This window comes from Dipodomys merriami, unplaced genomic scaffold (genome assembly GCF_024711535.1).
Source record: "Dipodomys merriami isolate MVZ:Mamm:240054 unplaced genomic scaffold, mDipMer1.0.p SCAF_11, whole genome shotgun sequence".
NCBI lineage: Eukaryota > Metazoa > Chordata > Mammalia > Rodentia > Heteromyidae > Dipodomys > Dipodomys merriami.
In genome coordinates this window covers 33951183-33964234 of record NW_027202382.1, presented here as the reverse complement: position 1 = coordinate 33964234, position 13052 = coordinate 33951183, and positions in this window count along the sequence as shown.

Below are 13052 nucleotides of genomic sequence, written 5' to 3'. Positions count from 1 at the left end.
ACTCAGCCTATGGACATCAGAAAACATTCAAAATGGAAACCATACCAGAGGCCTATGTGATAGAAGCTGAAAGACCAATGATGTGACCCACTGTGAAACCACTGCTGATTGGCTGATTGGAAGAGGACTCAGCAAGTACTGCTCTTCTGCTTTATTTCTGCTTGGATTGGTACCTAACTCTTACCATTTCCTTGTGATTTTTGGAAAAGTGATTCCATGTCTTGGGGTCTCTTTTCCCTCAAGTGAAAAAAAAAAAAGAGCAACAACGGAACTTCATTTCCTAGCTTTTCTCTCAGGATAATTTCTGCGGATTAAGTGAAATAATATACACTCATCCAAGGCCTGACCCACTCTGAGAACTCACACCTCTCAGCAACTGTAATGCATCCAGATATACAAAGGCATATGCACAGCAAGTCCCTTCTCTATACGGCATGTAGAAACCACTTTTTCCCCTTGAAATATCAGGTAGGCCTCTTGATACTTGCGTACATGAGCTCACTATATTAAATATTTAGTTCATTTCATGGCTGTGCCTACTCAACTCCCTTACTGATAGTAATTGAGTAGGTATCCCCTATCATTTGCTTTTCTTTTGTCAGCAATGTTGCAGTAAATGTCATAACTCAGACATTTGAAAGCCTGCTCAATACTCTCACTTAAGCAGTCTGTTTGTTGTGTGAAGACCTGCTGGGCTGCATGATCTCCTTTGAAAATTTGAGGGAAAGATTCCCAGCAGGCCTTTTGCTTGGACTTTCTTTCCCTGATGGAGCCTCCCATAGCAGTTCATTCAGCAAATATTTATCTGGACCCCCTGTGCGTTCAAAGATGAACCCAGTAGTTTTGAAGGTGGGAACCTCACAGCCTGATAGAGAAAGGAGATGGGACACTGGAAAGGGTGTCTGATATTAAAAACCCTAGGAAATCAAGCAAATTTGAAGTTGTCTCCTGATCTTAGTAGAACAAAATTAGAATTTACATGATTGCTGCTGTATAAGTTTCAGAGTTTGGCTACTTGAGATAGTTTTGAAATGGATAATTTGACCTCAGGAACCCCTGGTTTGATCCTGGGTATGGATCCACTTAGGATCTACCCTCAAGATCTGAGTCCTAAGAGAATGCGGCTGGGTTTATCTTTTTGGTCCGGTTGATTCTCTGTTATATAGCAACAGCCAAAGGGTGCTATCAGAAAACTCTGATTTTTCCACCTCTTAGATGCTCAACTCCCTTGTGCTTAGTGAACTATTTCCTCACCAAGTTTCTATCTCACGATATCACAGACCAAATAAAATGAAATAAAATATCGAGACTTGGGTCTGCAGCAGCGGCTGTGAAAAGGAGTGAAATGGAAAAGCTGACATTTTCTCCCAGACTTTTTATATATTTGAATGTTTAAAATTTCTGTAGATTGTAAGGGGTTTTAGTGGGAGAGAAGTGAGAGGAAGAAAGAATGAGAAAGATAGAGGGTCGTGTAACCCCCCAGAGATGGGTACTGTAATCTAGAAAGTTGATTCTCAGCTGGGCTTAGTTTTAAAGTTCACCACTGAATTATGTGTGGGATGCTTGGAGGTTTGCCTCTGCTGTACTTGTAACACCTATAACAGAGTGTTCTTGGTGTGGAATGATTCTTCCACTTGACAACTGACGGAGTGAGACTTATTCAATATTATTCTCTGTGTGTGGTTTTCTTTCTTATTTAAAACCCATTTCATCTTTTATTTTCCTTCATAGTTATTTTTAAGTTATACAGTACCAGTTCAATAGATGTTTCTCTTGCAACCATGTGAGCATTCCCTTCCTACAATAAAGATTGTACTTAAAACAACAGAAGAACTATTTTTTATGGAAAACCACACTGAAATATTTCAATTAGTACTGTGAACTATGCAGCGCTAAGAATGGTTAATTTATCTCAAATTATTGTTCTTAAAAGGTGTGTGGGATATCTGTAAGATTCTTAGTCGGAATCTCTCATAGTTTATGAAGATGTTGTTCTTTTTAAGAACTAATTATTCTGTAATGGATGGAAATTATAGCTAAGACTCCAGTAAACCTTCTTAAGTAGTTTGGGTTATTTTAAGAAAATATTAATTCACCAATTTAATTTTTATGACATTCAAAATAAGTAACAAAATACAAATGCAGAGTGGATGAAAATTTTATTAACGTCTGACACCATTTCTTAAAAACTTGAAAGGGGGATAAACATGTAATGACAACTCAAATAAAGCACAGTAAGAATAAAGACTCCAGCTCAGCTTCTAGTAAAACGTAGCACATAAAAATAATCAAAATATATGGTAAGAAAGACTCAAGAAGAGAAAAGACAATCAGGCATAAGATACAGGATGAGAGAAAGCAAGAACCAGGGAGGAGAAAGGTAGGAGGGAAGAATAAATGCATGAGGATATAGAATTGCATGCTTTTTCTCTTTATTTAGTTCTTTTTACTTTTTGTTAGTATCTTTAAGGAGTTTTCCTCAAGGGTTTCATTTCAACTTGTCAGTTTGTGAGTGCATTACTTCCTTATATAACAATAAGAACGTATTTCAGAAGGGATATATCCATTGTGAGTGGAGAAAATTCTCTATTGAGAGCCCAGAGGGAAATTATTTGAAATCATGTAAAATTCTGGCCATGTCAACAGTCAGAAGTAAGGAGAATGTTCAAGTGTCTAGCTGACTTAACAGACTGCAATATCAGATTAGATTTGTTTTTTTTCCCAGTTATTTTTTAACTTACTCAGTATATGACCTTAGACCAGTTATTTAACTTCTGGTTCCCTAGTTCTCTCAATATAAAATGAGAATTACAGTTTTTAGGAACATAGAGAGTTGGAATGATATAGTATGTGCTGAAAATTTAGCATAGCCTCTATATAGACTAAGTATTCTTTGTTGGTGTTATTTTTGCTACTTGTTATTGTCACTCCCCTGGAAAACAAAGGCTTAATATTGCAAATGAACCCTACAAGTATTCATTTATTCCCTTCACTCTAGGAATCCTCCTCCTGGAAATGGATCCCAAGAAAATAATTCCACAAAAAGATAAAGCTAAGTGCTCAGTGATGATCACTATAGCATTAGCTATAATTGCCAAAAAAATTGGAACAACTTAAATGTCCATCAATAGGGGAGTAATTTATAGGAAATTATGATCTATCAACATATTAAGATATTATACAACCATTGCAATGATCATTATGAGGACAGTGTAGCATATGAACAAATGCTTATAATTTAACATTAGGTGAAAAAAATTGAAATGAAATATGTTACAAATGTAGCTTTATAAAAACATGCATATATATGGACATTTATAAGCAATAAGTGAAATGATTATGTATTGGTGTGCACTTAAAGACTTTTTTCCTGCTTACAATTTGTTTTTAATATTGTTTTGAAACTATCTATTTAATAATAAAGGCATGCAGCAGGAGAGATGGCTAAATAGAGGGGCATGATTATGATAAATCACATCAGTGAATTGTTGGTAAAATTGGATTTGCTGAGCGACATGCATTCAAGGGCTTTGGGATATTTGTGTGAGCAATATTTAAAAATAATAAGCAAATAGCTAATGTACACACATATATAAAACTTCTATCTTGTGTCAGGTCCTAAGCCAAGTGTTTAATTCATTTTGTATATTAAGTTTTCTGCAGTAACACTATTTTACAGATAAGAAATCTGAGATGCAGTGTGATTAACAAGAACTGCATGTCCTCCATTGGGAATGGTATCATGGGTGAATCATCAGGATCTTGACATCACATAAAGCCAGCACACAAAGGGATCCATACCTGGGATTTATTCTCTATTATTGCTTTCCTTAAATTCTTCATGTTATCTCTGAAGGTGGGTGTTTTTTATTTTTCCTGAAGTCTCATAGGACAATGGAAGATGTGCTGGGCACTTGGAGTCACTGCTTATCTGTGGTTCTGCAATGTCCAAATATGTTCTCGGCTGCTCCCCACTTCTGGTGCCCTGAACTGTGTCCTGCCTGACTCTCCCACCTATTCTCCACCCGTACCTCAGGGCCACTGGCATCCTCTGTGCCCAACACAGTCAAATCACAGTGGTGAATGGATACTTAATTCCACCATCACCCTCATTCCCAGCAAGTTTCTGCATGAAGCCCTGGAATATTTTGAGGACTGGCATGTATCTGGTGCCATTTTGGAGTAGAGCAAGGCAGTGGATATGTTGTGGTTGCCTGATAACTCAGTGGCAGCCTGTTTTATACCCTTCATCCAGGTTTTGTGTTATAGGTGGAATTGTAACACCTCACACTGATGCTTGTTTGTTAGGAGTTATAGTGGGCCTGTTGGACTTTGGTTTTACCACCTTTGGCCAAAACTTGGCAATTAAAACCATTTGCAGTAGTTTTCATAAATTACATAGCTACTACTGCTTTTCATTATGGATTTATGACAAAGAAGGACACAAATAACATATATATGTTAATGATAGAGACTCCTGGCCTGATACTCCACAAATCAGGGCAAACAAAAGGTCAAATTACAGAATTTACACTTCTGCCAGTGGCCTGTGATCACAGGTTTTGCACAAGTTTATTTTGGGCTCTCTGACTTGGATAATAGTTACAGAACCCCAGCCATCATAAGTCAGGAGAATGAAGTTGGCTTCTAGCCTGCATGTCCTTTAAAGAGGCCCTGCTGCTGCATGGGTAACAGCGACATTTGTCACTGTTGTCCTTAGATAGTCTGTAACTGTGTCAGCTCTCTAATTTACCTGTGAACAGAGCGATAGCATCATGTTCTGAATAAGTCAGACAACGCCCTTGAAGTAACTCTTAACATAGTGGCTGGATCGGAGGAAGTGCTGAGGAAGTTTGCCTTGTTATCCAGAGCTGGGGCTTAAATGCCATGCTCAAAATGGAAGTGAGGACATTATGCCTCGGGGACCATATGGGAGAGGGATAAGAAAGTTGACATTCTGCAGAGAAAGTTCAACCTCCAGATCGTTTTCTGTATCCATGAGTATAAGCACACCTGAACAGAAGGTACCAACAAGGAGAACCTATATAAAGGCTTGGTTAAATTCCCAAAGTCATGTGAAATGCCACATGATAGAGATAAATCAGAGCAGGCACTGTCCACAAAAATAAAAACAAAAAAGCAACTGAAAAATAAAAAGGAAAAAAACACATGCTGTGTTTTCATATGGAGTTGAATACTTCAGAAATTCAAAGACTATTATTTCATAGGAACTCAAAACCATAGGTTCTTGTTCTAGCCCTCTTTCTAACTAGACTAAGTAAATGATAGATGATGAGAGAAGAAACAATATGGTGGAAAACTATTAAGGTGATAAAAGTTTTGTATATCCTTTAAAACTCTACTTGGTTAAGAGATAATTTATGCATACTAAGATGACTCTTTCCATTTTAAATATGTTATTCAACAAATTCCAACAAAGATACTTATAGTTATGGGCCTTACCTTGGTCACTATATAAATTATTTATATTGATCACAAGAATATCTTATGAAGAACTGAAAAAATAGAAGACCAAATATTCCAAGCATGAAGAAATGATAGAGAAATAGAAATGTCAATGACCAGAGTTGATCAGCCCACGCTCTATATCCATGTGTTGAAATATAATTCTACCTTGTATAAATATGTATAAATAGTACGTGTTAATTTAGAAATCCAGTTCTGTTCCTTTCGCGATCAGTCTCCCAGCTTCAACTCCAGGCCACCACTAATGTGATTCCCATCCCTGCAAGGTCATTTACCTGTTGTGAAACTTCATGTAAGTAGAATCATATGGCATAGGCTCTGTGTTTGGCTACCTTTTCTTACTAGAATGCTTCTGAGTACACAAGTATGATTCTTGTACTGGTTGTTTCTTTGTATTATTCAATAGCATATTGTAATAACTATATGTATTATTTGAGTTTCTATTGAGAAACAGACTTAATAAGATGCATATGCTTGTCAGAGGGGCTGTATTAATTTGACTTGCACTCCAAGGGATTTCATAGTCTCACAACAACTGCCTGTAGGGCCAGGAAACTGGTTGTTCCTTAGTCCAAGAGTCAGGAAATCTCTGCATGAGAGAGTTATGCTCAGAACACTGCCTAGGTTGAGGCCAAAATCCTGAAAGCCTCCTGGAGAGTCTTCGGTACAAGGCAACATTGAAAGACCTGAGAGCATGTAATCAGACATCCACAGGCAACAGTAACACTAAAGAAAAAGAAAGAATGCACCTGTTCAAGAAGGTTAACGCATGTGTGCATGAGGTTTCTCCTCTCTACCTTCTAAATGGTACCACTCATGCAAGAGTGGGTTTTCCCTTTTCAGTATGCTGACTTGCATATTTGTCTTCCCTGAAAACATCCTTACAGACATCCCTAGAAGTAAGATGACCAGTTTTTAGGAATTCTTTAGTCTTGTTAGATTGGCAAATAAAATTGACTATCACAGTGTGTATAGAGCATATTTTGTTCAACCATTCACTTGTGGATGACATTTTTCCAGTTTTTATTTTAACTAAATCTACAGATCATTTTTGCAAACATTTATTTTGTTTCCATTGGTTAAAGAGATATTTTTGCCTTTATTGGAGGAGTGTTGTATCGTTTATGAGAGTCTGCTTAACTGATTTTCATGGTGCTGTGCTGTTTCACAAATCTGCCAGCAATGTTCAACACCGATTTGTTAAATTAATAAGCTATTCCTCAATTACATTCTTTATTAATAATGAATAAAGGAATCAAAGGGCTTCAATTTCCTGCAAAGTACCACTTTGTGAGAAATCATTTCACTTCTCTTAATAGAGTAACAAGAAGGGTCATTGTATATTTTCAACACATAACAGTGTAAGTTCAGGCTGCTATACAAAGTACCACAGATTGGGTGGTTGGTAAGCAACAAGATTATTATGCTCAGGTTTGGGTACTAGCATTATTGTGGCAGGTTCTAAAGGAGGCTTTCTCCTATGATATGGACTGTTTTCTGCTTCTCATGTGATGGGAGAAGAGTGAGCCAGCTCTCTGAGGTTTCTTTTATGTAGTACTCACCTTATACGTGAAAACTCTATTCTCAAGACCTTATTACCTCCCGAAGTTCCCACCACCTTATATCATCACGTTGAAGACTAGGATTACAACAGATGCAGTTAAAGATTCAGCCCCAAATCATAATAACAAAAACTGTTTCCTGAAATGACTACTTAAACATTATGCAGGTATGAGAATCAACTTTAGCATACTTTTTATATAGAGTTAAAAATATCATCAATTTGCTGAAAGAGACTAGACTGAGTAATAGAGGTAGTATGTAATTAAGTAAGAAAGTTAATTATATTTCAACTTAAAGTATTAGACAATGGATATTTACTACTTCCTTTTTCCATAACATGTTATTAGCATCCCATCCTGTGTTGTAGACATACCAACTCATCTTTGGAAAGAGAGCTGTACACATTATGGCTGTGTTCATATTGCCCATGAAATGCACAATTCTCTGGCCATAAAAGAAATGCAAATCAAAACAACATTGAGATTCTGTCTTACTCCAGTTAGAATGGCTATAATCAAGAACTCTAATAACAACAGATGTTGGAGGGGATGTGGTCAAAACTGAACCCTACTGCACTGTTGGTGGGAGTATAAACTTGTTCAACTTCTTTGAAAAGCAGTATGGAGGTTCCTTAAAAGACTCCACATAAAGCTCCCCTATGATCCAGCAATCCCACTTCTGGGCATTTATCCAAATAACCACAAACAAGGCCACACTAAAGCTACCAGCACAACTATGTTTGTTGCAGCATTATTTACCATAGCTAAGATATGGAAGCAACCCAGATGTTCCCCAGTAGATGAATGGATCAAGAAAATGTGAAATACATCTATATCTATCTATCTATCTATCTATCTATCTATCTATCTATCTATCTATCTATCTATCTAAATGAATTCTATGCATTCATCAAAAATAATGACACTGCCCCATTTATTAGGAAATGGAAGACTTGGACAAAATTATATTAAGTGAAGTAAGCCAGGACCAAATAAACATAGGCCCCATGGTTTCCCCTATTTACAATAATTAGTATATGTCTAGAATAATCTTAGCAGATAAGCAGAATAGCTCAATAGCTATGTACATATGACCATATAAGATGATGCTAAGCAAAATGAATTCCAAGACATGGACACCAGAGGTTTTTCTTTATTGTTGTTGTTTTTAATGTACTATGTGATTTTTTTTTGTTTCTTTTGTATGTTCTTCCCCATATGGTATAGTCTATGTTATTATTGTGATTTTGGTACCCTGGTATTGTATATACATTTATTTAAACTAGGGAAGGGAAAGGGAACAACAGAATAGTGAGACAAAGGACAAGGGGTGACCAATGCAACGGTGATATGCATAAGACAATATGTTGGAAATGTACAACTTGTGGGGGAGCGTTGTGGGAGGGAAAGTAGGAGAAAGTTGAGGGAAGAAGTAACAAGTTTGACAAGAAATGTACTCATCACCTTACTTATGTAACTGAAACCCCTGTGTACATCACCTTGACAATAAAAAGTAAGAAAATAAAAAAGTAGAATAATTATTGAAATGCAACCAGTGTCACTAAAATTCTACATTCTTTTTCCATGTTTCCCTGGCATAGATCCTAGGAGGCAGAAAGCCCTCCGAGTACGTTTGTTTTCACGTTGGCATTTTCTGTATCCAGGAGCAGTTTCAGGATCCCTAGGTGCTCCATAATGTCGCACAGTTAATGAAATTAAACTACAAAGTCTACATGTCTACAAAGTCGTCATGAGCTCAGATCATAGCAGCATGTGAATGCTAATGTTTGCACAACATTTTATTGGCCCCCAAAGCTCTTCTCCTTATGGTCTCACATGATTGAGCAAGTCATTTGGGAAGTTTACACAACAGGAATTCTTACTATCTTTTCTTCTAAACGCAGCCTTGGGATGTAGAGTGGTTTAATCAGCGTACTGAAGGTCATGCTGGCAATATTATGGCTATGAATTTAGTACCCAGAGCAGATCAAGGACCTTGGTCCTCTGTCCCCAACTTTAATGTTCTTTGAGTGACCACCATCCTACTGACTGAATTTTGTCATTGAAAGAGTTCCAATTTTTCTAAAGAGTGGATGTTTCACAATCTGAATCTTTCAAATCTTCTCTCTTGTAGCTTTGGTGGAGGTAGCCTGAGATCCACAGAGAAGGTGTGAATTGAACTTATAACTTTTAATGACAAAATTCCCTGGGCCCTGCCCTGGACTGAGTTTATACATAATAATCTCATCAGGGGGTGATGAGACCTAATTAATTATTGTTCGTAAAGCAGCCTGAGACATGAAGATAAATGTTTTTTTTTTCCAGGGTCACAGTATCAGCAGTGTAAGTGTGGCATGTACAGACCTAACAAAAATGACATATGGCTGGTGAGGCAGAGTCAGTGGGAAGCCTAATTAGTGGAATCCCTGTAATACCCATGACATCCCTAGGAGCCACAGGTTCAAATCCCAGCAGCTGATCTTCAGCTTCTTCAACCTCTGGCTTTGTCAGATGTGCACCACACGAGTGATAGCCTTGACCTCAGTGCCCAAATGCATGTGTCTTCAGTTGAGGACTGTATTTAAAACAGACAGATGAATGCTGTAACAGTTCCATGGTTCCTTGCATCGGTAAGACTACATTTAGAGTTATGGTTTACATTTCTAGAAAGATGTATGCTCCCTGAAATTTTTTAAAAAGAAAACTGTTTTTTTTATATTGTGATCAAGTCCATAGGCTTGGATCTGAGTTCAGATTCCTCCTCTTGCTAGTGGGATTAAGTTGTCATAGGTATTTATGCTTGTGAGCTCCCTTTGATCTCATCTATAAAAAATGGCTGTCACAGAGTGATATATATATATATATATATATATATATATATGTATACTAGAGTATACAAAACATCTTGTTCACTCAGTTTTAACCACTCAGAACAGAGATGAGAAATTGTACTTCTTTACCCAATTATTTGAGATGAGGAATTCAAAGCCAAATTAGTTTCTTGATGATACAATCAAGTCTCAATCCTGGTTGAGTATAACTCTCAACCCATGCTTTTGTCTCCTACAAAATGAAAACACAAATATATCTTTATTTTTGCCAGTCCTGGAGCACAAATACATCTTAACAGAAAGTAAGTTCTTTGTCCATGCAAGTTTGAACTATTTTATTGTGCACTTTATTGACAATCAGCCTTGAAATGCACTTAGGCTTTGTAGCCAAAATGATTTGGGTTCAAAATTCAGACTACTCACTCACTGGATGAGTTTGGGTCATGTCCAAGTTTTAGCTTCCATTTCAGTAAGCATTGGGATCCTAGATCTTTATGGACTCAATGTGGTATCCTATCCAATTTCATATGTTGAAGCCTTAAGTTCCAGTGTGGTAGTATAAGCAGATGAGGCTTTTGAGAGGTAATTAAATCTAAGTGGATGGTAAGAATTAGTGCCTATAAAAGGAGGAAGAACCTGAAAGTCCCAGTCTCTGCCCCATGTGAAGCCTCGGATGGAGGACCTGATGTGTCTGCACATCAGAAGTAGAACATTTGACAGCCCCTGAATGTACTGACATCTCACTATGGGACTTCTTACCTTTGAAGCAGAGAGAAATACATTTATATTGTGAAACCACCTAGTCTAAGCATATTGTTATGGCTGCTCTGCCAGCTTTACCATTCATTACATAAATGAAATTATAACATAAGTAAAAAGCATCATAATTATTCCATTTTTGAGGTTTGATTGAAAGCAAAACCTAAACTGGTAAAGACATAATGGAGATGTTCAAGAAACATGACTTTCCATCTCTTTTGCTTACTGTAAAATTTAGTATATAAGCTCTAGTTCCTGGCTCATTGAATGTTTTTTTTTTTGGTTCTTAGACAACAGAATAGGATACTTGCTAATCATTACAAAAGTTAAAGTGTTTTGATATAATAAAATAAAGCTCTATACAAAAAAAAAGCCAAGCTCTGGTGGCTCACGCCTGCAATCCTAGCTACTCAGGAGACTGAAATCTGAGGATCACTGTTCAAAGCCAGCCTGGGCATGAAAGACCCTGAGACTCTGATCTCCAATAAACCACCAGAAAACTGGAAGTGGCACTGTAGCTCAGGTGGTAGAGTGCTACCCTTGAGCTGAAGAGCTGAGGGACAGTGCCCAGGCCCAGAGTTCAAGCCCCACGACTGACCAACCCCTTCCCCCAAAAAAGTGCCCATATTTTGTTATGTTCACACAGAGAAAGACTGTTTAGGGAGACCATGCCCCAATAGGTCAGCTAGAGATTGATTTAATGGTATCTTCCCTAAAGCAGGAATTGGATTCCACTCTTGTTCTCCAAACATCACCTTCATTGTGCAGAATAAAACTGCAAGGTAAGACATCAAGAGAGGTTAATGTCTTCCGAATGAATTCTGGATGATAAAATATGCTTGGCAGTTTGTTAAGACAGATGTGGTTTCTGAAAATAGAAGGACACACAGCAAACAACTGAGAGAGACAATATTTAAGGATACAGCACCATAACAGAGACAATAGTGAGGAAAGAGGTTTAGAAAAAGAGGTGTGGGGGGAGTAGGAGGATGCTCAGGTTGGTGAAGGTGAATGCTGCCCCAGCACTAGGGACAGATGGGCCAACAGGAGAGCGATACATTTCAAAGAGAATCAGAAAAGGCGCACAGAGGAAGAGGGACCTCAAAGCAGTGAGGGAAGATCAGAGAGAGGAAAGTGGTCAAGGCCACCTTCAAGCATTAATATCTTTGGGGAGAATAAAAAATATTTTGGTAATGGATTGGGGAAAAAGTTGTGAAAGTCATTCCTGGATGATTTAAACTAATAAATATGTATAACTCTTAGGGGTTGTGTGGTGTATAGTATATGGAAATATAACTATATGGGGTGTATTCAATTAAAGAGTGCTTGGTAATATATATTTGGGCATGTTATAGGAAAGATCTCAGGACCAGGGTTTAAAAATTCTCAAGTTCGATTTACCTTTAAGATTACATTCTCAAATGGCTCCTTAGGTATGAACATAATTTTTAAATTGGTTTGACTGGCTTACTAAAACACTAAACTATCATGGGAGGAGGGACAAAGGAGACTAGTATTTCATTAGAGCCCACTGTAACCAGGACCTATATACAACGATTCTAAGGAATATGCCATTACTTTTTAGTAGTTTTTGCAAAGGAGAGGGCATGCATCTGTAAAATAAATCCTGTGGTTCTAACCTTTTTATATCCCTTCTGAAAAATAAGATCCCAGATTGTTTCTTGTTGTTCATAATGTTGGTAATATGAAAATAGTTCTAGATTAAATTCCAAGGATAAGGATGTTTAATCAGAACATGGTAGCTATCTGACTATAATTATGATGGGTTAGTTTAGCCTTTCTGCTTGTCCTACCCTTGTACTAGTTATTGCAAATAAGGAAAACTATCAGACCTATGCTTCTTTGGTCCTGGTTTAGTTCACTTAATATAATTTTTTCCAAGTCTTTCTCTTTCCATTTCCTAACAAATTTGGCAATGTCATTCTTTCTGATGGAGGCATAGAATTCTATTTTATATATATATATATTTATATATATATATCTTTATACATATACACATATATACATACATACATACATACATACATACATACATACATACATACATACATATCACATTTTCTTGATCCACTCATCCACTGAGGGGCATCTGGGTTGGTTCCATATCTTAGCTATGGTAAATAATGCTGCAAAAAACATAGTTGTGCTGGTAGATTTAGTATGGCCTTATTTGAGATCATTTGGGAAAATGCCTAAAAGTGGAATTGATGGGTCATAGGGGAGCTCTATGTGGAGTCTTTTGAGGAACCTCCATACTCCTTTCCAAAGTGGTTAAACAAGTTTACATTCCCACCAACAATGCAGTAGGGTTCCCTTCTGGCCACATCCCCTTCAGCATCTGTTGTTATTAGAGTTCTTGATTATAGCCATTCTAACTGGGGTGAGGTGGAAT